Consider the following 25,952-nt stretch of genomic DNA (forward strand, 5'->3'; position numbering starts at 1 on the left):
GAACAACTGCTTCTTTTTTGTATGTTTCAAGATCAGAGCAGTTTCTACGTACCCTCAAAAACTGGCCTACAGGTAGATTTTCCCTTAGGGAGCGTGGATGTGCGCTATCAAATCTAAGTAGACTGTTCTTGTCTGTAGCTTTTGTGAACAGAGAGTTCTTAAGAGTACCTTCACTGGCTGTGAAGATTACATCTAGAAATGATATTCTTTCTCTGTTCATGGTCATTGTGAAATGTAGGTGGGGATTCAGACTGTTGATCCAAGTCTCGAAATTATTGAGACTGGTCATATCTCCTTTCCAGATCAGAAGTACATCATCAATATATCTATACCATTTACATATATTGGTGGAAAACGGGTTCTGTGTCCATATGTATTGATCTTCAAAGAACCCCACATATAGGCAGGCCAGGCTCGGGGCGAATGTACTGCCCATTGAAGTTCCGTGTATTTGGAGGTATATTTGATTTTCAAACTTGAAGAAGTTTTCTGTGAGTGCCAAATGAATAAGGGTGGTAATCCATTCGATTGGTGCAGCCCATGGCCATTCTTCTTGTTTGAGAATTTCTTCAATCACCCTAATACTCTCAGCCTGAGGTATGTTTGTGTATAATGCTTCAACGTCAAGGCTGACCAAGATGTTCTCGTCTGGGTTATATTGTAGTTTTTTCCAGTAGATTGAAGAGGTGCTTAGTGTCCTGAACATAGGATTTGATCTTAGTTACCAGAGGGCGTAGAAACCAGTCTGTGTGTTTGGATAAGGGTTCAAGAAGGGACCCTATCCCAGAGACAATCGGTCTGCCTGGCGGTGGGGTTTTCCCTTTGTGTATTTTCGGGATTGTGTAGAATAATGGTGTTCTTGGGTCCTCCTGATTTAGAAAGTCATGTTCCTTTTTGGTAATCCACTCTTTATCTAATGCATTCGCTGTCAGTGTGGAGATGGTAGTTTTAATCCGTTGTGTGGGATCTCTGTTGATCTTTTTGTAGTACCTAGTGTCTGCTAGTAAATTCATACAAGCAGTTCTATAGGCACTAGTACTTTGGATGACCGTGGCTCCACCCTTATCCGCCGGTTTTATAATTATGTCCGTCCTAGATTGAAGGGTAGTCAAAGCCTCTCGTTCTTTTTTGCTTAAATTATTGAATGTATTCTTCCTGATTTGGAGTAATTCCACTTCCTTCGTCACTGCATCTTCAAAGGCGAGTACCTCTGGGGGCATCATGTTGGTTGGAGGATAAAAAGTAGATTTACACCTTAGATTTGTGTGAGTCTTATCCTCTTGTGGATCCTCTTTGTCCCTAAAGAATGTTTTTAACCGGATCTTCCTGAAGAAATCCACCAATTCACAGCGTAAACGGAATTTATCCAAGTGGGACGTTGGTACAAACCCCAAGCCCTTTTCTAGGACCATTTTTTCTTCAGTGGTAAGGGTGATGTCTGTCAAATTAACCACTAGTCTCTCATATTGCTTGTGCCTGGTTGTTGATCCCTGGTATTGCTCCTTGTATTCATGGTGCTCCGATCTTCTTCCCATTGGACTCTTTTGTTCCCTCTTCTTCCACGTCTGCCTCTCCTGCCGCCCTGTCCTAAAAAACGTTGGTTAAAATCGGGCTGATAGTATGGACCCATAGGGAATTGGGCGGGGCCATGGAATGGGATTGGACCATAAGGGGCGGGCCATGGGTACATCTGCTGATGTCCATATCTTTGATTGTAATTGCCTCTTCGTTGTCTTCTACCCCTGCCTCGCCAGCTTTTATTCGATCCATCACTAGACCAGTCGTCATATTCAGAGTCCGATGGTGCTGTCTGTTAACTATGTGCTGAACCTGAGTCTGAATTCTCCTGGCCTTTATAATCGTCTCTGATGTATGGATAGACCTTCTCGTGACTAAACTTTTTTAGGTCTTTCTGTAGTTTGTTGATTTTGCTTTGCATGAGATAATCCTTATGTTCGCTTATCTCCTTATTCACTTCTTCAAGCTTCTTCTTGTATAAGGTTAGTTTAATTTCAGTCATCAACGAATCCTCGCTTATTTTGATTTTAATCAGTAGAGCGTCTGCTAGGCGTTTAGCTGTATTAATAATTAAAATAAGCCAATCGCGTGAGCATCTCCATGCGATGAGAGACCATTCCTTCTTGAATTGTGGATCTTCAAGAAAGATCCTAGGTGCATTAGTAACAAGTAATCCCGTTGGTGCTGTATTGCCTCTGAGGTACTCTGTCATAATAGCCCCATGTAACAAGATTTTCATTTGGTTCCGTTTTAGTTCTTTTAGTTCATCCCAATTTTGGGCCTGGGAAAGGTTCTGACTGATGTTCGTGTCTGATAACAGTGATGGTCCCGCTAAAATGGCAGATGCTATATCATCTGAATAGCCAATTCCAAATTGTTCTGCCATATTTGTACAGATAGATAATATATTCTATTCTTTTGATTTTTTTTTTAAAAAGGTGTCTGGAGCGTAAAATGAGTGTTAAGGTATATGAGAAATATCAGAGAAATATAGTGAGTTATCTTGCAGATGATTTCTGTTAGTAAACCCTACAGCTGTGCGCTGCGCTAATCTTATATTCACATTAAGGACTAATGAAAAAACTTTTTCCAATGCCTGAAGGGTAAAGAGGATTCAGAGTTAGAGTAACTCCTCCTATTTATAATCAGTTAGCCACTTTAAATTACTCTAACAGACCAACAGTGGTCAATATGGATGCACTATAGTGGGAAGAGATGTGAAGAATTTATGTAAGGTAATCTCTCTTTCTTCACCAAAAGGTGAGCAAGGAAAATCTTCCTTTTTGTTTAGTTACCCTCACACACCCTAGTGGTGTCATGCTTCATCATCGGGTCACCCCGACGCCTATAAGTCGGGGTGGGCTCAACCACAGTATTGGGAGCTCTTATAAGAAGTATATGACCTGGGGGGCTGAAAGATTAAAACACCTCAGACAGATCCCCGGTATCCCTTTATTTTTGGGTCTGTCTGGGTTAGTAAAAAAGAATATTGGGTCTTATTGGAAGTCTTATGGTCCTAAGACCCTAGTGCCAACATGTTTCAGTCCATTAATGGCCGGAAAGGTCCAGGACTTTCTTCAGGGCAAAGTGGGCCTCCCTAGGGGACAGGACAAAGGGGGTTCCCTATCCTGTGCGTGGTGCAAGGGCAGAGTAGCTGCTCCTTGTGTAAGTGATTGATTATTTATCAATCATGTGTCATCCTCCATCTGCAAAGAGAAGAACAAACAACAAAGAAACAAACAACATACAGTTGTACGGTATCATAATAGTATTTCTATAATGCTGTGTCCCAAAATGCGTGCTTTGGAAATAAACAAAAAACCACACGTGCCAATCATATCCATATCTTCACATAATATTTTTACGTGACAGATGATTAGTGTGGTGGCAATTTTACTCAAAAACTGGCAATTAGTTCTTGCCAGTAAGTCTATACATTCTCAATAAAATCGCTCTACACCTCGCACTCACTCATCACTCACACCGTGCTTGTGAATAAAATAACCATAGTCACTAGTCATGTACGATTATCATTATCTCTCCTTATAAAGGTTTGTGCAGAAAAACTCAATGAAAACTTCCTTACCAAAGTCTTGAAGGGTTTCTGTGTCTCAAGGGACCGAAATGCATCTAGGGGTAGCTCTATAGTCAAACCCTAATGTCATGACCCCGATTAGGTAAGGGAAATGTGAGAAAACAACGTAAGGGATTTTTCTGGATCGCGTATGTGTTCCCATGTGTTCCCCTATGGGGAAACACGATTAAAAACGATTAAAAGGAGATCTGCATACACATATCCGTAACTTACTTCGTCAAAAGTCCTTCCCCGCCTGCACACCTACTTGGCTTCGATTCCCGGCTTTCGCGTTGGTATTGCGAAAGTGCCGGGTTTTTTTGCTTCCGTATTCTCTGTAACACTGATTGGAAGGCGCTAGTTGGCGCGGTCATTGTGACGTAATGGCGCACATTACGTGTAGAGAATCATGGGAATTTTAGTTTGACTATGTCGATAAAATTCAATGGTAAAGCTTGATACCCATACGCGGACATATTGTCACTGTCTCTATCTGTATATCCAAGTACACTCAATCTCTCTAAAACGCAAACATTACGCGCATAATTCAGCGTTGCTGCAATGTTCCGTGATGACAATATACGCCATATTCTGAATAGTAAGGCATGAAAGCCAAGGTATGTTTATATGTCTCTATGTCAGCGTAAAAAGTTTTAATGAGAAGAACGCCTGATCGAACAAACTTATACATAAGTTTTCGTGTTTTAAGGATATCACCAATTGTATACATTGACATCAAATGGTTCTTTCTGATTGGTGAGCACTAGTTGGCGTGCTTAGTGTGATATACTGCCGAACATTACGTCCAGAGAATCATGGGAATTGTAGTATCCGACTTAATGAGAACAACTTGTACATAAGTTTTTGTGTATGAGTTGTCACCGAAATATACCCTTCTCAATTAGTTCTAAAAGAGTCTTACTATTGTGAGGTATCCCTAGCCCTTTTTGGATGGCCATTGGGGGTATGTTACAAGAGCTATTTCGTTTGTAGTGTTCAATGAGGATTATCTCGTATTTTAACTACCATAGTGCGCTAAGATATAGGATGATCATGTACATATGTCTTTGATCACGGATCAGAGGTATGATACCGAAGATGGTATAATTGGAGCTGTTTTTAGAAATGAATATATAGTTGTATGACCATTTTGTTATGGTTCCCAAGATGGATTTATAGTCTCAACATCACTGAAGTGGGATACATCATAACGTACAGATATAGGTCATGATTGTAAATAAATTCATTTCCTTCATCTGGTCAATTGGTTCCAAGGTATACAGTCATTTAAACCCCTTTCGTGAGTTTTTAATCGGTGAACCCATCGTTGCTCACGTTCCAGAAGTTTACGTTGTAGGTTATTTGCATTTTTAACTTTCTCTATAATGGTCCACTTGATCTCTGTATCCTTATGTTTTTTATCATTATAGTGTGCAGTGAGTTTAGTTGCTGTTATTGCACGTCGTATTGTGCTTCTATGTTCGCTAATGCGAACTTTTACTTTGCGACTCGTCATCCCAATGTACATTAGGTCACATGGGCATTTAATCATATAGATCACTGATTCAGAATTACAATTGGTATGTGATCTTTGTTCCCATGGTGAATGTAATCCTAGTTCTATTGTTTTGGTGGGTTCTGTGAAGGGGCATACTACACACGAACCACATGGATAGTGTCCAGTGACCTGGGGCGTTCTCCAAAGGGTCAATTGATTAGTTGTTTTTGGTGTAAATGTATCAGTATGTACTAGTACATCTCTCAGACTTGATGAATTGTATGTGGTAACACATATCAATTGGTCAGACTGTTTCTTTACATGTGTTTCCCAATACTGTGGTTGAGCCCACCCCGACTTATAGGCGTCGGGGTGACCCGATGATGAAGCATGACACCACTAGGGTGTGTGAGGGTAACTAAACAAAAAGGAAGATTTTCCTTGCTCACCTTTTGGTGAAGAAAGAGAGATTACCTTACATAAATTCTTCACATCTCTTCCCACTATAGTGCATCCATATTGACCACTGTTGGTTTTTTAGAGTAATTTAAAGTGGCTAGCTATGTTTTGAATACGCTGGAGCTGGTTGATCAGATACTACGAGAACACAGATTGACCGCATTACGATAACCAAGTTTGGAAGAGAGGAGAGCTAGTACTATTGGTTTGCACCAGTCCAAAGGAAGACGGGGTAATTTATACCTTCCTTAGAGTGTGAACAAGGAAGAAGCAAGAAGAAGCTAAATTGGACATGTGAGGATGGAAAGAGAGGTGATGGTCAAAGATGATCCCAAAGTTGTGAGCTTGGGAGGCCAAGGAAAGTGCCTCCTCTTCACAAGGGGGCCACCAGTACTGTGTTTTGGAGGACAAATTGGCCAGGAACATAATCTGTTTTGTTGGTGTCTAGTTTGTTAATATTTCATCCATTCATGGATGTCTGAGAGATTGTTTTAGACGACCTCAAAGAAAGATGCCAAAGGATTTACCAAAATAGAATGTCATTGTCGCATCTGTAAAACTTTAATTAAGCAAGCCAGGGGCACGAGGTATATATTAAACAGAACAGGGCTCAAAGCAGATCCCGGTCAATTGTGCAACGAAACTTGAGGGGTTCCCCCCAATCTCGTGGACCCCATCAGGAGCTCTCAAGCCAGTGGCTCGCCTCCCGTGCACAGTGCCAAAGGGGGCCTCCTGGAGGTCGCCCCCCGCACCACGGGGGGCTAATGTTAACGCCACTGATCCCTGGATTACCCCATAAGGAACTTGGCAAAGCTTAATTGAAAAGGCAGCAAGGCCACTGTTTGGGGCATCTGTGCAGGAATGGCGAGAGTCAGTCTTACTGCACTCTCCCACCTACCTCTCAAAGTCACTTGATCAGACGGAGGTGGCAGACGGTGTCGAAGGTTGCAGAGAGGTTGAGAGGAGCAGCGCCCCTGACTCGCCTCTGTCTAAGAGCGAAGATCATGAGTGCCCTGACTAGGTCTCCATCCTCTTTGCGCCAAGTCAAGCAGATTATTGTTTTCCAGGAAAGAAGAAAGTTGATCATTAACTGTAGTTTCCATGATTTTTGTGAGAAAAGGCAGCTCAGAGTCTGGGCGAGAATTGGAAAACTTATGTGGGTCAGTGATCAGCGGTTACTGTGGCTTGCTTCCATGAAGGCGGAACAATAACCCGACCTAAAGCGGAATTAAATATGTAGGCTATCAGGAGACATTACGTCTTTGAAATTCAAGAAGAATTTCGGGGGACATGGGTCGAAAGCCGAATTTGAAAACCAACACTTTGACCTCAAGCATGTCATTTCTCAGAGATGAGAATCGTGCTAGAATGGTAGTTCCCTTGAGTGACAGAACATTGCCCCGCTGATCGAAGTCCTCACCTCCAGGGGAAAGGAAAGCTTTCTCAGCAGTGTAGATCTTACAGAAGACACATTCGGCTAACTCTTTGCTTGAGGTGTATAATGACCGACTCGCTGATTCTAGACACGTAAAGAGTGGACTCTCACCGACTATTCTGGACATTTCTTCTGTGGTGTTGGAAGAAGTGGCGGTTTGGTTCAAAGAGTCAATCGTTCTGTCTTGTTATTCAAAATGGCGGCACTATGATGTCTGCGAGCCAAGATGTAGGAGTCTATTTATGGGATCAGGTTTTGCTCCAGTGACGTTCTTGCTGCTTGCAGTGACGTTTAAGGTGTTTGAGTCCAGAGCCTGCATTCAGCAGCAATTGGAGAACTTAATTGCTGCTTATTCATCTGCTTAAAACAAAATCCAAAATTTCAGAAATACATTGTGATTGTATTGGCTCAGCCCTAAGGAGCATTTAACAAGGAAAGGTTGCAGACCTGGGCCGTGCTGTATGCCCTGCTTATCAGAAGAGCTCCTCCCTGGCGACACGTCACTTCCCCATGACTGCCTGGAAAGGAAGCATCTTCCGCCTGGCTGCTACAGCGTCGGCAGCATTCAGATGTGGGGTACGCATTTGGTTTCTAGGTCTCGCCTATGCAGCGCGTAGGAGTGACCTTTTGGAATCACTCTGGGCTTTTGTTGAAACGCGTGCATGTTTTGCACTGTTTCCTATTAGTACTCGTGCATGTATTGTGTTTACCTTGCAGGAGCGAGCAGCGGTGCCATTTGTTTGCAATTATCGCACTCGCACTTTGGAAACAGATGGCGCCGCTGCTCGCTCCCGCAAGGTAAATGCTGTACATGGACAGCAGGCACCATTTCTTGGCCAAGCGCTGCTGGGAGGGACGGGCATTTCTTGTGAGAAAATACATACACTAGAATTAGGAGAGGCTTCCGTTGACGCTAGTTTCCATTATTGTTCCCACCAATTTGCCTCGAAGTTGATTCTCTTTGTAAGCAAGAGAACGCTGTTATAACGTTATTCCTTTTTCGCGATTCGGGGGAGCTAACGTATACGTGTGGAAGGTTGTATCTGTTTTTTTTTTTATATATAGCCTGTTGCATGCCTTGCTGGTGTATAACTAAACGTGTGTGTGTGTGTGCCATCAAAATAATGTCCCAGAGGGCGTAGTCACTAAAATCCACAGCCCCCAAGCTGCCCTGGACTGATTTGATCGCCTATCTCCCCCCCAGCAGTGGGCGAACCGGAGTTTGTTTTACACGGGCCTAATGTACTAAATGTTACATTTTTATATGTATTGCCCGGTTATTTACGAAGGATGCTCACCTAGAGTACGACCCTTCACCCACTTTGGGTGCTTATTAAGTTAACGCACACCACTTCCTTCTTTGCTGAAGTGCAGGAGAAACGTGTCATTGCAATTACGTTTTTTCGTGGCTTCACAGTTTTCCCTTGTCACGTGAACCCTCCCCCGCCCCAGTCAGCCAACACGTTTAAACTAAAATAACTTCGCAAGCTTAGGTTTGTAAAACACCGTACACAGATGTAAAAAAATCTGTAGATCCTAACCTGCAGTACTCTTAGTTGAAATGCAATAATCTGTTTGATGTTGTTACGAGGCCTGTGGCCACTTGCGGCTGCAGTTCATTTGTAAACTTGTAGTTCTCCTGAAATATTGGGGCTCCCTTGGCCCTTAGCCTGCCTGTCGCGTTCCTTCTTTGGGTGTGGCTGTACAACAGGATTTTGCTTTAATGTGGAGTGGGAAGACCGACAACCACGAGCACTGCCTTGTGACCTGTCCGCGTGCTCTCTGCTTACCTTTCCGTAAAGTGCTCGTCGGTTTAATTAACTCCTGGCTATTGCTTCACTGCACTTGTGTAATCCTGCATGATTGCGCAATTGGCCCACATATGGCAACCCCTAACAAACTCCGTATGTTTTCGATTGTTCAGTGTGCTGGAAGTCTTCACACTCTGCTTTTTAGGTCTCGGCTAGCGATGGCTGCGCTTGCGCAGTCTCGCTCGTGAGAGATAATGACTTGGGAGAAGAGGGGCTTGAACCCGCCCCTCTTCTCCCCTGTTCTCCATTGGCTAGCCTAGTAAATGCTGGCCAGCCATTGGAGAAGAGGTCCCGTCACTCCAATCATGCCCCGTCCTTTTCGGATCGGGGGCCGTGTTTTTTGCGAAAAGTCTCAGGGAGGAGACAACAGCAAAACACGCCCCCGAATCCGAAAAGGACGCTCCCTTTCTCCGAGGCATTTCTGCTGTGCCTCGGAGAAAGGCGGTGGTGTGCCTTACTGCTCCTCCGATCTTCCCTCCGGGTTACTGCTTGCTGGACCCCGACCACACTCCACAGGTACACCTGCTCGGACTTCGCAATATTCCGGCTCAGTGCATTTGGGGGAGTGTGCGGTAACAAATCCACTGCCCTCTTTTAGCTCAGTTCGTTAGCCAACCCGGATGCTTGGTACGATCTCCTCATTAAAATGCAGCAAGCGGGTCCTTTACCCCTATTTATTTACTTAGCATTTTTTCATGCGGCCTGTCACTCAGGCTCGCGCTCCCCCTCCCTCTCCTCGCGGCAGGTCCCTCCAGAGACCCGTCTTCCCTACCCCGCCCACGCTCCGCCTGCTCTGTGTCTTCTCTCCGGCCGGCCCTGCAGTGCTGGTCCCGGTAGAATGACTGCTCCTCCGATCTTCCCTCCGGGTTACTACTTGCTGGACCCCGACCACACTCCACAGGTACACCTGCTCGGACTTCGCAATATTCCGGCTCAGTGCATTTGGGGGAGTGTGCGGTAACAAATCCACTGCCCTCTTTTAGCTCAGTTCGTTAGCCAACCCGGATGCTTGGTACGATCTCCTCATTAAAATGCAGCAAGCGGGTCCTTTACCCCTATTTATTTATTTAGCATTTTTTCATGCGGCCTGTCACTCAGGCTCGCGCTCCCCCTCCCTCTCCTCGCGGCAGGTCCCTCCAGAGGCCCGTCCTCCCTACCCCGCCCACGCTCCGCCTGCTCCTTGTCTTCTCTCCGGCCGGCCCTGCAGTGCTGGTCCCGGTAGAATGATGCCCGAGATGCGTGTGCTGCGGCTCCTCTGGGCCCTGTGGGCCCCCGGCTGGGCCGGCATGTACTCGCGGGAAGACCCGCTGGTCATCTTGGACTCCGACTCGGCCCGCTCTCACCTGCTCAACTCCAGGAGCGCCTGGTTCGCCGAGTTCTACGCGTCCTGGTGCGGACACTGTCAGAAATTCGCCCCCATCTGGAAGAAGCTCGCCTTGGACGTGCAGGGTAAGAGCGCGAGGCACACAGCCACCCCCTGAATGCTACCCTGTGTGACCACGCACCTCTCCTAACAGAACTCCCCAAACCTTTCAACCCAGAAGAGACAGGCCACTTCTCAATAAACCTCCCCAAGCGAGAGAACCCCGCAAGACTCATCACACTGACAGCGAGACCAGAGCCAGCGCACAGCAAGCCACCCATCCCCAGACAAACAGGATCGCCTCTAAACAACTCACCAGTCATGTTTCAGCCCATTGCAGACCACTTTCCGCTAAACTATCAAAGGCGAGAGAGACCCTCAGAGAGAGACCGCGCGAGTCAGACCCCCGCGGAAAAGCCCACCCGACACTCTGTCTAAACCGACACCCCAATCATGTTTCAAACCAGCACTGAACGTCACTTTCTAGAATGCCATTCACAGAGCGAGGCAATCAGAGACACCACTATCTGAGGGTAAGGCACAGAAAGCCCACACAAACCTGAACATTTTTTAAACAGATTCCCCAACTTGCTTCAACTCAGACACCCCTACTCGGTGACCATCCATAGCGAGACACCCCTCCTCCCCATCTCTACCAAAGGAGAACCAGCCCCTTCGCCTCCCGAAAGAACACTACAAAGTTAGATTTTAAAGAATGACATCAAAACAAATGCCTATCTTCTTGGAAAAGTGTTTAATGTAATATTGGTTCGAGTACCATTTTATTGCAATAATCTTCCTTAAATCCTGCTTCCGGACTCTGACTGTCCAGCCACTCGTTCCTCTGCTCCGATAGACCTTTCAAGCTTCCCATGTCTGTGCGTGAATAGCTCAACTAGTCCAGGTTTCTGCTTTTCATTCTGGGACTTGTAGATCCTATTTTATAATGGGAAACAGAACTACAAGTTCCACAATGCAATTGGGGGGAGGGGGATGCCTGGGTGGGTGAGTTACCCGTGCATGGCCTGGGAAACTTTGGAGCTCTTACTTTGGCCGGAGGAATTGGGCACTGCTCCCTCGGACCCCACCTCCCCCAGTCTCTGGGAATGACGCCTGCAAGTGGGGAGGGCACTCAAATAGGGGCTCAACATTTCCCCCAGATAAAGTCGTTATTCAGATCAGCGTTCCACCCATCTTTGCCTGCTGAAAGTTGTGCTGCCGCTACTCCGCTACCATCAGAAAGTCGCAAATATTCTATCTGTGGCTATGTGAAGTGTGGCTTTATACCCAGGTCTCCACTGTATATCTCTGTCACGGCTAGAGAGACTGTAAAACCATGCAGCTCGCATTTTGATTGGTCTGAAATGCAATGTTAGCTGAGATTTCGAAACACTCAACACGTTCTGTAACACTCCGCTCATGGTGAACTATAAATGCATAAATCGCGGCTCTCACTTCACACCGATATGTACACAGAGAATTTGAAAAGAATAACACTTGAAACCCTCTCCTGCCCGTGTTTCAACCAGTAAATAGTGGCAGGATAATTAACTGCGTGACTTATTACACGTTCACCAGTAGGTGTTACTGCGACTCCCTTCGAAGAGTAGTACTTAAAAAATAATCACATCGATTACCACAACGAAAGATGCTATGCAGATGTTGAGCAAATCACAAAATGCAAAAAACAGATTACAAAAAAAATCACAGTGAAAGTGTATGTAATGACAACATTATGGTAATTGAAAGTCACTCTTTTGCAAATATATTTACATAAAATTATTGCAATCAGTCACCATGAACTTTGCTTTCTAGCCAGCAAAATGCAAACTAAAGTACGACGAATGCTCTTCAGCGCCACATCATGTAATTAAAGAAATCATGACGTTAAAACTGAAACAAGCATTTACAATGCAATGGTCTCGGCATTGGTAAAGTTAGAGCTATTGGCATTGCTCATGACATTATTTTTGTTTATGTTTTTGTTTTTAAAACATGTAAATAAATGGCATTGTTATTTACAATGTCAATAGCTTAATCAGTGTGTGTGTAGGTGGCTCTGTGTGTGGGTGCAAATGCAATAGGTCTCGCTTTTGAGGGTGATTAAGCTATTGACATTGTAAATAACAATGCCATTTCTTTAAATGTTTTAAAAACAAAAACATAAACAAAAATAATGTCATGAGCAATGCCAATAGCTCTAACTTTACCAATGCCGAGACCATTGCATTGTAAATGCTTGTTAATATATGTCTAGAGATTCCTTATTTAAAAGCGTTAAACCGCATACGTATCTAGGACAGGGTCATTACACAACTGTACACACAGCCTTAAAAGATTCTCAGTGTACTATTTGGACTACCTCTTAGTGGTCCTTCCGGAATTATAAGGAGGACACTTGTGGAAATTACTTTTTGGTTTTTCTGGGGTTAGCGTATTTGTATGAGTTGCTTTATGTTAATTTATGTTGTATGTACAACCTTTGTGTAGATATGTATTGTTGTTTTTTTCTTGATTAGATGCCATTATTTATGTAGATTGCAAAAAATGTTTTGATATAATCCATCTAGAGTGATAACTAGAGAGAGAGTAATTAAATGTGCTCTACTCAAAAATGATGTGTGTATTAATTCCTTTATACCATTTTTTCTGATTGTATATAACTACATCCCATACCCAGGTATATTAAGGGTTAATTGGGTATACCCCTGTTAGTTGCTTGCTGGCATTATGAAAACAGACGAGGGATGTTTTATGAGGGCAAAAATATAATATAGACAAAAAAATGTAGTATAGATATTTGTTTTTCTCCTAAATTGGGACAGCTGTCCTCTATGCTTTTGGATTTGTTAGTAAATGTTACAAAGGTACAGAAACTGCACTCATTCTTTTTTATACTTTTATTACTGTTTTATTTAGTCACGCTCCAAAGACACGATCAAGTCTGAATGTATGTCTTAAGTCCTTGCCAAATTGGTGGACAAGGTAAGCAGGGTCTACCTTGTTAAAAGGAGGATTGATAAGGTAACCCTATGCAAATACTCCCATATGATCTTGAGGCTGGCCTAATAGTGAATAGTGTCCCACAGCACTGATCCAGGCTCTGTGCTTGGTACTGAGAACTTTGACTAAGGTTACCCTCATGCAAGACTGTGCTTGGATACAGCCATCCAGCTACCTCCATATAGGAGTCTGCTGCTGGGCATAAGCAGAAGCCAAGCACCTCTATCTCATCACCTTTCACAAAGTGTGTAGTGGTGGTACATCTGAGATGGTTGTATGATGGAATCATGCATGCGCTTACCACACATGCCTTTACAATGCAGGACCATTACCACGCGTTACCTTTTCCATTCATGTTTTTACAACAAATTATGTTGTAAAGACATGCGTATGGGAAAGGTTACTGTGGTGATGGTACCCTCTTTGTAACCTCTGGCACCCACGACAGCTCCTCCCACACCCCGAGCCCTATACACCACTCCAGCCCATGAAGTGTGTGTGAAGTAAACAGGAGAACCCGGCAGCAGGCTCCATTGACACTGTTGCGGCATGGTTGCCCTTTGGGCTGAGCACCTGCTGCAGTGGTCTTTTTGTAACCTATTAGCTTCGACCTCTACTCAGCCTTTCAGCCTTGTGAGTTTGGTGAAGGGAAGGCGGTTGAAATGGGTTGTCGTGTAAGCGCACAACGGGCAGCCAAGGTGTCATGGGTGCTTGTGTAAGCATGGGGAATTGGACCCCTTATCATTGGGTGGAGAGCAAAATACAGCAAATATCCAATTTCAGTAGGCTCCGACGCCACCGTACCTGGCACACTTTTGGTAGCTATGTCCCTGTGTAGACGCTTAGAAACATTTCTATTCTTTTCGAGGGTGCTATACCAACGGCCAGGGCCGGAATGTTCCTGTGTCAGCAGATTACTAACTGAAAGGTGGAATTAAGCGCGCAGATACTTATACTGCAGTCTGTCCAATTGGTGATTTCGCTGCTTGTGCTCTTCAGAGCCCCCGAGCAGGTACATATGTTTGGGTAACAAAATACCTTCTGGAAGCAGATGGCAGGTTTTGAAAGGGGGTGGGGCTGTGCTCCTTCGAGGTCCGGGCTCCTGGATGTGAAATCCTATAATGGGGTTAGAGAAGAAAGCTCGATGCTCCCGCGACCACGCGTAATTGTACGACGGCCAGTTAACAAATTAATCTCCCTAGGCGTGAATATGAAAAAAATAAAAAATGGCATTTGCCAAAAAATCCATCACATAATTCAAGCAATTACACCCATGTCTTAGTGTAAATACATTTGGAAGCAGATAACATCTGTTGTGATTTAAAAAATCTGTTGTCAGAATAAACCTCCATTTCAAAGAAGAAAAGGGCTTCTTTTAAGCGTGTGTGGCATAGTAAAACATATCTATGTTACAGAAGGCAAAAGGTTCAACAAGGATGACGGGGAAGAAGAAAAAAGTGTAGCACCACAATCACAGCGCAATCAGCAGAAGGACAGCAATCAAACTGAAGCAATCAGTTCTTGGACCATGCCATGCTGAAAACGAGCATTGGCATAGCAAATAGGTCTCACCTTTGGGACCTTATAAGTGTTTAGCCATGCAACAGTTGATGTTGTTGCACCAAGGATATTGTGCTGCATAACTAAATACTTATAAGGTCCCAAAAGCGAGACCTATTGGCTATGCCAATGCTTGTTATTTTTTTATACAGAGTGGCTAATGCCACGTCGGAAATCTTAACAAAAACGTGCACAAATTATAAAATTCTAAAGAGCGTGTCACACGTGCATTATATATGCATTTTTTAAAAGATAAAGAGAATGTTGAATCGCAATCTTCTTCGGACAGTTCCTTAACATGCAGAAAATCTATTTTGGGGTGTATGGGGTAATTCAGCCTAATCCCTGCCATAAATTATTTTGTTAAAAAAAGAGGAGTAAACAAGGCTTTGGCTATGAATGGAGGGGCACTGTTTCATGTAGACAACCCCTTGAACGCAGTAAAGTCTGAACACTTTTGAAATCTGCAATATGCGGTGCGCTGTTCACTAAATTAACCCGGCAATTTATCGTCTAGAATGTGTAACCTGTTCTATTAGTAATCTAATCCTACACCCTGAAGTATGCGAGATTCCTAATTTTAAGAGTCACTGTGGGAAACTAGATGGATCAGCTTTCAATATGTCGCGTCTTCCTGCCCAGCAGTATAAAAGAAATGAACAGACTTAATTACATACAGTTAGTGTGGGCAAGATGACTTTATTTACAGTTTGAATATGAAGCGGCCCAAAAGCGTTATCCTGTTTATGTAACACTAGAGGGCGTTGTCCTCTAACTTTACCGTTGTTGTAAAGCGAATGCAATATGGAATTCAAAGTGCTATAAGGGAAAGGTTAGGTATATGACACTAGTCCGTGCCGCATTGCACCTTCTGCAGAGCGTCCACTCCCGAACACCAGACACTCGGTAAAAACAAAGATACCTTTATGCATAACATATGGGTGAAGTAGTGCATCATGGGAGCTCCTGCTAGCCGGAAACCCCCTTTTCAAGGGCCACAAACGATCCTTCCAGGCATAAGCATTTTATTGTATATTTTTTGTAATTGTGCTTACTTCTGACGAGGCGTTGAAGCGCTTTATGGGGGTATCTCACTACTTCGTATCCCATACCTGCCAACTAAGTTAACATTTTTAACCTTGTGGGGGGGGGGAGGGGTCGGACCTTGGAGGGACGTGGCCTAGTGCCACCGAAGCACCTGAGAGGTGCCTTTGCTCCTGCCCCGCCCCAATCACCCTCCTCCAAAACCAGAGAAAAAGCTTCCTGAGGCTGGAGCCAATGTCCTGGGTTGTTTCCCAACCCCTTAATGGGCATCCGCCGTTCAAAGCCTCCGAAACCGAACTGAAAATCCATGTTTTTAGTGGTCTTCAGCTCCTTTTCCCTGCCACCGTGTGATTTCGGCTCCTCACTGAGTGCGCGTGTGATGGGAGCCGAGATCATGTGTCACACGTTGGCACCCTGCCAGTTACCAGGTATCCCAAAGTTACTGGTTAATCCAATGGTTATTACTTATTGTTGTGAGTTTGTTGGTTCTTGGACTCGTCTCCTGCTCTGAGGAAGCTTAAGCATGCCTGTAGTTTCCAGCAGTAGATTAAGATGATAGGAGTTGGGTGAAATTAGTAGGCGACGTTCACACAAGTGGAAAAAGTGGGATTGGTAAATTGGATGGAGGAAATTGGATATTGTAAGACTTCTAGAAGAGATTAAACAGAAGGGGAATTTGTGGTTTATGGGAGTGGCATGAGAATATCGCTCAGAAAAGGTTAGGTGTTGCAGGAATGGTTACTCAGAAGCAGAGTTTGATTTGTAAGGAGTGGCTTGTTTAGTTTACTGAAGTTTTGTACAAAGCCTGGAGGCAGGCATGTGATGGCACCTCTGACTGAACCCTACTGTAAGGCAGGCACAGGATGGAGTGTAAGGAGCGTATTATTCAAATGGAAAGGGAAGAGATAGACTAATCCCTAACTGTGAATCCGGTTATGTTTTCATATCTGGATTTGGAATGTTTAGATAGGATGCAAACTGGGGAAGTATAAAGAGTAAGCAGTTACCTGTGAATCGGTGACCTAAGCTGTAGCGTCTTAGGTTTTCCTGTTGATGGTTTGTTGCAGCCTGTATTTCTTTCACTTAGATATTGCACATTGACTGGGGGTATGTCCCTCCCTAGGTGACACTGGTCGGTGGATTTCCTCAGAAAATAAGACACATGAGCCTGACCTCTTGGTACTGGCCAAAGATTGCTAGAATAATGTTTGGGGGCAGTGTTAGAGTGTCTAACCAGTCACTCTTCTAAGACTGTAAGTCACATGTCCTTTTACACGATACCAGATGTTTCATGAGCATGAAGGCGAGTCCCGAGTATATGCATACCTCTCCCTTAGAGTCTCCAAGAAGTTTAAGATTGAGTGGTTTTTTAAAGTAAGGACATTGATTGAAAGAAAAAAAATATATATATTATATATATATGTATGTGTGTACATGTATGTATATATATATTATCAGTAGGTAGTTATAGTTTGGACCAAATTCCCATCGGGAGAGTATTTTTTTTATTTGCCAATAACTTTAGTGTCGTTTGACAAATCCTCGCAAACATTTCAAAACTAGTTTGACCCTCACTTCAGCTGCTGTCTTGAAAGTTTTGTGGTGGTCTGTCAAATGGGGGCCGAGAAAAGAGGGGGGGTCCCAAAATTAGTTTTTTCCATGTTAATTCCTGTAGGAACTTTAGACACAGCTACAGCCCGAACTGCTGAACGGAATTACACCAAGTTTGGCAGAAAGGTAGATATTGGTCCAGTGAAGTGCCTTTTTGTAATTTAGTTTAAATCCGTTAAGTAGTTGTGGAGTTATTAAAAGAAACTCAGATTTATATACATAGGGACGCGGATCCTCTGAGGATTCGACAGTCCCCGTGCTCAAATGTGATCGGCTGCCAACACCTCAAACCAGGAAGAGTTGGCAGCCAGCTTGGGACTCGACTTCGGCCGAGTCCCATCAAAAAAACATAAAAAAAGAGATTGGGGCGTGGCTTAGGAGCCAAACATGGCGGACACGTCTCTCTAGAGCTCCGCTGTTCGCTCCTTCTTAGGGCAAATATCCTACAGAATCCTGGACCCCAGTGACTTCCACAGTGGATCACCTGCCACAGAACGCACCGCAATCCTGAGACTAAGTGCGGTGGTGGCTGAAGACTGGGAAAGCTTTGATCCGTGCCTGACCGGTGGAGGCCGCATGCAGGGCCGTGAGCGTAGGAGGCTTGCCGCAGCCGCCGTTCGCCCTTCTCGCCGGCAGGGCGGCTGCAGAGACAGTGGCTCTGTTCGGTGCGGTCTCTGAGGTGCGTGTGCCGAGGACCGGCTCCTGGGAGCGGCCGATACGTCCCGGTTGGGCGGGCGGCCTACATTGTCGCCGTGACGCCATTGTGGTGCTCAACCCTCCACCTCCCTGTGCATCGGTGCCCGCGGGGGAGGCGCTCTAGAGCTGGCGGGGCCCGCTCGGGGCCCGGTGCTATTGACTGCTGCTTATCCATGATTGCCTCAAATGCTACCTGATCATCGTACCCGGGGCTGCTGTGTCTGCTATGTGGGGGTGGCAGCGCAGAGGTGCGCCAGAAGATCCAAGTCATTGCTGCTCGATGTCTGTGCCTGTACTGAGTCGAGGGTACTGAGGCGGTTGCCTCGCTGCAGTGGAGTTGGCGTCGCCTGTGGCCCTGTGCCTTGCCGGTGAGTGGGTAGACTTGTGGTCGGCTCCCGCTGTGTGGTGCCCCGCGGCTGCCCCCCCTTGTCAGCTTCCCAGACATGAGGAGTGTGAAGTGCAGCCTGTACTTCTGAGGTTGCCTGACCAACGGTGTGTGTGTGCGTGCAGCTGGATCGTTTCACCTGAGGTCGCTTCTCTCCCTGAGGTGACAGCCCCGCTGCGGTGCCTGGGCCATGGTGGCGGTGGTTCCTCCCTAGCCCACCTGAGACAGTGGGGGGGCCGGGCTCTGACATCCACCGGGAGCCTTGCGAAGTGTGACTTCAGGGGACGCTGGGACGTAGCCCTACGATTGGTCAGACACATACCGCTGATTGTCGCCCACCTGTCTCCTGCTGCCTCCCCCGCTGCTCTTGCCCGCGGTTGGGGCCGACTTGGTACGGGCTCCTGTGGTCTGCACTCTCAGCCGCCATGGGCAAAGATAAACATGGTATGGCTGCTCCCAAGCAGAACACCATGGATCACTACACCACCACCCCTGCTGGAAAGGAGGCTGCGGTGGGTCTGTCATCCGACACGGCGACGCTGCTGGCGGCGATTAACCAGTCACGGACAGCTCTAGAGGCCCAGATCGGGGCCGTGGGCTCGGAGTTGTCGTTACCCCGCCAGGACCTTAGGTAGGCAGTGGACCGAATCACCGAAGCGGAGACAAAGGTCTCCACCGTGGAAGACACTGTATCCTCCCTTCAGCAGAACGTTAATAAGCTTGCCATGGTCTCCCAGGAGCTAGCGGCGCGGGTCGAGGACGCAGAAGGTAGGGCCCGCCGCAACACTATCCGCTTAGTGGGTTTTCCGGGGGGCTGCGAGGAGACATCGATGGATAACTTCCTCTCGGGCTGGCTTAAGACGCTGCTACCGCCTGAAGACATGTACTCCTGCTTTGTGATCGAGAGGGCCCACCGCGCTCTGACCAAGAAGCTGCCGCCTGGGGAGCGTCCGAGGCCAGTGATCGCCCGGCTCCTCAATTATGCCTATCGGGATGCCATCCTTCGATTTGCCCGGCGTCATAAGGACAAAATTATATTTGAATCTCACCCCATCATGGTCTTACCGGACTATACTAGGTTGGTCCAGCAGCAGCAGCGCCAGTCCTTCGGGGCGGCCAAGTGACACCTTTGAGAATTAAACTTATCCTACGTGCTGCTGTTCCCCGCCCGGATGAAAGTCAACGCCAAGACATTCTTCTTAGACACCCCGGAGGAGGTCTTCGTGTGTACAAATGAGAGACGTAACCTCAAGCCTCATTCGCCACCCCCTATAGACTCGGACTCCTACCAGGGCTCGCACCGGAACAGCCGGGGCAGGGACGCGGCTACGAGGCACAACAGATCTCGATCCAAATGGCATGCCCAGAGCCAGACAGGCCCCGGATAATAAGGTAGCTTGGGCCTACTGCCTTTTCGTATCCTGTTCTTCTTCAATAGATGGGCGAAGACGCTGGTGGTGGTCCCATGCTGGGTCGCTCCTGATCCTATGGTTGGGGTTTTTCATACCTGCCCTGGAGGGGGTTCGACATAGCATGCCCTGATCGTTTTGGGTAATGTTGGGGGGGGGGGGGGTGAGATTCATTGGAGGAACCGCTTGGGTCATCATGTTTGGGGCCTGGGACAGGATTCCACCGCAACAGATACTCCTTGTTCATGGAAGTATGGGGGTGGGGGAGGCAGGGGGTCTGGGGGGTTGTTTGTTAGTTTTAAGCTGTACGCACCATGCACCCAATTCCTTGCTCCGTCACCATCACATCGTCTAGCACTACACACTGTAGAAACTAGGAATGGCCCACACCACAGTTAACTCTCCGCTGGGGGAACTCAACATTTTAGCCTGGAATGTGCGGGGTCTACAGAATAAGGTTAAGCGGGGGGCGGTGCTTCACCTGGCAAAGCGCTACTTGGCCGACGTCCTACTATTACAAGAGACTCATCTCCTAGGTACCAAAGCCCCTTGCCTTTCCCGTTATGGGTTCGCCACGGTGTATCACTCCAGCTGTACTAGGGGAGCGTGAGGCACGGCAATTCTCATACACCGCAGAGTGCTGCTTTAGGTTACACAGACCTGGTCAGATCCCGGTGGCTGTTTTAAGGTTATCTCAGGCAGTAAAGCTGGTGAACAGATCACAATTCGGAGTATCTACGCCCCTCCACCGCTCGGCCAGACATTCATAGATAAACTGACACAACTCTGGGGGGATCTCCCGGGCGGCCTGACAATACTGGGTGGAGACTGGAACGATGTTATGAATCCCTTAGATAGGTGGCGAGCTAGGCCGGCAGATGCACCCCCTCTAGATCCAAATTGCACACACTGGCACATACACTGGGCTGGGCGGACTCTTGGCAGGCCTTTCATCCCTCGGAAGCCGGGTTCTCATGTGCGTCGTCAGTTCACCAAGCCCTTTCACGCTTGGACTATCTGTTCCTTCCACACAGCTATATACACAGAGTGAGACACACATCCATCCTGCCTCGAGGTCTCTCCGATCATTCGCCGGTTCAACTCAAGCTGAGTATCAGGAGATGCTACTTCGGGCAATTGCATATTATCTTTGCTTTAATGCTGTAACTTCCCCTTCCCCGGTCATTCTCTGGGAGGCTCTTAAGCCCACAATTAGGGGGGCAGACATTAGCTATCACACGGGGGAGAAGGAGTGCCATCTGGCACAGATACGGGACCTAGAAGACCGTCAGGTCCACCTGCAATCCCAAGTGGTGGAGGGTTCAGACTTTTGCACCCGTCGCAATATGTTGCATGTTCAGCAGCAACTCCATCAGCTGCATATAGATAGCGCTAAAGAGGCCTGGTTGGCGACCCAATATAGGATATGTCAATGGGGCAATAAGTGCAGCCAGATGCTCCATAGGCTTTGCCAGGCCAGAGTGTCCCTGACACAGGTCCCCCTACTGATGTCCCCGGATGGCGACATGTGCGCCTCCCCTAAGGCTGTGGTTCAGGCCTTTACCGATTTTTACGCGGCACTTTATGAGGAATGCGAGGTCATTGCCGATTCCCTTATCAATGACTTTTTTACAGATATCCCTCCCCGCCGCCTCTCAGACGAGCAGCGTGACACCCTGGACGCACCCATATCCCTCGACGAGTTGCAGACGGCATTATCTAATACCCACCTGGGATGCGCACCAGGCCCGAACGGGTTCCCGTGCGACTTCCTGCACCCTCATATGGGGACTCTTGGACCTTATCTGCTTAAGGCGCTACACGAGGCCTCCGAGCAGTGCATTCTGCCCCCAGACTGGTGACACGCCGAAATTGTTGTCTTCCTCAAGCCGGGCCGTCCTCCGGAAGACCCGGGTTCGTATTGCCCCATCTCATTGTTGAATTTTTAGCCTAAACTGCTAGGGAAGGTTCTAGCCGACTGCCTCCGCACATATATTCAGGATCTGATACATCCAGATCAGTCTGGCTTCATGCCACAATGCTTCACCAGACACAATATCAGACGGGCCCACAACGCAGTTGCGGAAGCTCACCGCCTGGATCGTCCAGCGGCGGTCCTGCTGGCGGACATAAATAAAGTATTCGACTAGCTGAGTTGGACCTATCTTTTTAAACTTTTAGAGGCCGTCAACCGGGCCTATGTTAAATTATTGTATACGGACCTTACTGCATCGGTTCGTGCGGCTGGACAATGCTCGGCCCCCTTCCCCATTCGCAGGGAAACGAGGCAGGGGTGACCCCTTCCTCTCTTTTTTTTTTTTGCCTTGGTGATCGAGCCATTAGCCGCGTGGGTGCGCTTAGACTCTGTCTTCCGGGGACTGGCCTAGTCGACAGAATCTTCGTACAGGATTGCGCTGTATGCTGACGACACCCTGTTCTTCATATCAGATCCTTGGGCCTCCGGGCCTCGTGTGCTCCAAATCCTATGGAGTTTTGGAGAGACTTCCAGGCTATGCGCTAACCCGTCCAAATCTTGTTCCCCATTTGCAGTGAGCAGAGGAGTCAAGCTTGGGCCTCGCAACTAATCGTCTCTGACGCAGGCTTTAAGTACCTCAGGGTATATATCACGCGGTGTCCTAATGAGGCTTGGTCGCGCAATATAGCCCCGCTGCTCCCTGCGGTCTGTGACGAAACGACACTGTGGTCCCACTTGCCCCTTTCGCTATATGGCAGGTCCGCCATTTTCAAAATGGTATCCTTACCGCGCATACTGTATCGGCTGCAAAATTAGCCATATCCTATCCATATCCTATCCTATTTCACCCCCCCCCCCCCCCCATCCTGGTTTCTCCAAATTCATGCACTCCTGAATAGGTTTCTCTGGCAGGGAGGTGCGGTCCGGGTGGCGCTTACAATATGTATCCAGTCTACGTACTGCGGTGGGGTTGCGGCGGCTGATGTGCGGGCGTATTGCTGGGCTTCGCAGCAACTGGTAATCAATGAGTGGTGGTATGGTTCTCAGATGGACCCGGCCTATGCCGTGGAAAGGCTCTTCATGGTGGACACCCCGATGCTCCACCTCTTGTACATCTGCTCGTCCTTGGAGGCGTTTCCCCCGACCTGCAGGACAGTTATTCAGATATGGAGGCGGGTGGTCCGGTCTATGTGTTGGTGGGGTATGCTGACCGGGGCTACTCCCCTCTGGCAGGGATCTCGCCTCCGGGCGGTCTCGTCGCTAGAGGGGTTCCGTAGGTGGGACGATATTGGGCTATCCACTCTCTGAGATATTATGCAGGGATCCACGCTTAAGTCCTTCCAGAGGCTGCAGAAAGATTTTGACCTACACCAGTCACAGTTCCATAGATACTTACAGCTCTGCCATGCCCTGTTTCCCCTGATCACGTCTCTACCCGAGTTTCACCCGTTAGACGGTCGGTTGCTGATGGGTGATCTGGGGGCCCACAAAATCCAGCAAATCTACCAAACGCTCACTATACACTCAAAAACCACTATACATCGGACCCGAGCAGCATGGGAGGCAGATGTGCCTGCTCTGACAGATGACGATTGGACCGAGGCGCTGGCTACCCCCAGTTACTCCGCAGTTTCCACTAGATACAGGCTGATCCAATTTAAATATCTCCACAGAATATATTACACGCGCCTCCGCCTCTGGAAGATGGGGGCTATTCAGTTCCCTGCCTGTCTCTGCTGTGACTCGAACGAGAGGTCGTTTCTTCACACGGTGTGGAGCTGTGGGGCACGACAACACTTCTGGTCGGGCGTCCTGTTTTGCATGGGGCGAGTATTGGTATGGGACATTCCAGCAGACCCTAGATTGACACTCCTTCACAGCACAGAAGACCTTGGGGGGGAACAGATATAAAAGACACCATCTGTTCTTGGGCCTTACATTGGCAAAGCGAGACATTGCACAGCACTGGAAGGCTACGCCCCACCCAGTGTAGCGACTTGGAAAAAGGCCATGGATAGGTGCATGTCCGCGGAGGTTGCAGTGTTTCAGGCGAGGGGCTGTCCACAAAAACATGGGAAGATTTATCCTTAATGACGCAGCCTGTGAGCCAAGACCCTCTTGAGCGGCTTGTGGTAAATGACTCGCCGGTTTGGATGTGGATGGGAACTCATTCGATGTATTTGTGCTATGTTGTTGATGGTATGTATGGTGCTGGGTTGGGGGAGGGGCATGGGGGGCCGTTCTGGCCGTTCTGGTTCTGATGTTCTGCAGACCTTGTGGGTGAAAAATTTGCAGTACCTAGAGTTTTTACAATATGCCTTTCAACTGTATGATGCTTGCCGGCCTTGGCCCATTTGGTACTACAGAAAATCAATAAAATGTGTTGTTTTAAAAAAAAAAAAGAGATTGGTCATGGTAGAAATACCCTGACCACCTAGGCCACTTGGGGACCCTGCCAGAACAACCCCCCCTTTTTTTTATTTATTAAATAAAAAAAAAATGGCTGGTGCTGCGGCTCCCACTAGAAAAAAAGCGTGGTCTCCCACGCTTCTGTACGAATAGGCATCCGGGTGGGCCGGATCCCGGGGGCGTGAGCACTTATAAAAAGGAGGGGGCTGCATGGGACCCCCCTCCTACGGCTTATAAGCCACTGGAACCGCCACCTGCCTGGGGCACTTTCAAATATGTGTACGTGCGGGCCCGCTATGCCCTCCCGTGCCCCAGGGACAACCACCTCCCTTGGGCAAGTGAAGTCAAGCTTATGCAGGGGGCCCGCGCGGCCCTCCCACAGCCCCGGGGACCGCCACCTGCCCAGGGCAATTTATTGAATTTAAGGGGCGGTCGTGCACCCCCCACCCCTTCTGCAGCCCTGGGGACTGCCAACTCCCCGGGGCTCAGGTTTAAGATGGAGTGTGGCCTTCCTCGTGGATCCATTTGTGGCCCTGGGGGCTGCACAAAATCAATGTAGGGAGTCCGTCATGGGCCCCGGGGTCTGTCACCTCCCCGGGGCTAAGATTTAAGATAGAGTGTGGCCTTCCTCGTGGATCCATTTGTGGCTCTGGGGACTGCCAGCCCCCAGGGCTGGCTCCTGCTACCTCCCAAGGCCCCCCCCTTCGGGAGGTACTTGTTTGCTTTTGCTTGGTGGGAGCTGACAAAAGCAAACATAACTCCGCTTTCTGCAAGCTGGAGCTGTCCAACAGCTTGCAGAAAACAGAGTTTTCATCTATTTTTCTGCACACAAATATGCGGGCAGAGAAACAGATGAAAAGATTGCTCTGACAGACAGGGTGATGCCTTTCAGAAGCCCCCTGTCTGTCACAGCAATGCCGGCTCCTGGAGGAGGAGGGGAGCCGCCAGGGACCGCGGGGCACTTGAGGCTCCCATAGCGGTCCCCAACACAGGTCACTGGGTGCCCTAGGAGCACCCAGAATAAAGAGGCTGGGCCCTGGGGAAATACGCCCAGGGGGTAGGGGAGGGGACTACTCACAGCACCGCTTCCCTCCCTGTAGTGTAGTGGCTGTGCCCCAGGGGATGGGGTCCCCGGGGCCATGTCGGCCCGGGAGGGGGGGAGCCACAGCCCTTCTCCCCTAATAAAAATACATTTCATTAAAAAGGCTGGGCCCTGTGGTATGGGGTCCCCGGGTCCGAAATGGGTCTGGGGAGTGGGCCATGCGGCTCCCCTCTTCTAATAAAGAAAAAGCCGGCCTAGGGATTTCGATGGAGGCCTTGCCCCCTTTCTCAACCACTCTGCAAACTGGCCTCCTCTCGCACAACTTGTTGCGGGATGAAGTTCCCATGGCTGCTGATGGTCGTTGGGGGCCAACAACCTCTCCCATTACCTCCACTAAGTCCAACACTGCGGGATTGCTGAGAGGTCATCCATGGCTCGGCCCCCTTTCTCCACCACTCTGCAAACGCGCTTCCTGGTGCACTGCTGAGCCCAACTATAACTTCCCTGTAACCTTTGTTTTTTTTCCAGTGAATATATATTTATATGAAACATTTTGGAGGGCAAGAAAGGTTTTCAGGTCACGTGATCCCTTTGAACCCTCTCGAAGCTATAGTCCAAAGGCAGAAAAAGAGTATGGGATCTGGGATACTGAGTACAATG

Source organism: Triturus cristatus, chromosome 1_2, assembly GCF_964204655.1.
Source record: "Triturus cristatus chromosome 1_2, aTriCri1.1, whole genome shotgun sequence".
In the NCBI taxonomy this organism is placed as follows: domain Eukaryota; kingdom Metazoa; phylum Chordata; class Amphibia; order Caudata; family Salamandridae; genus Triturus; species Triturus cristatus.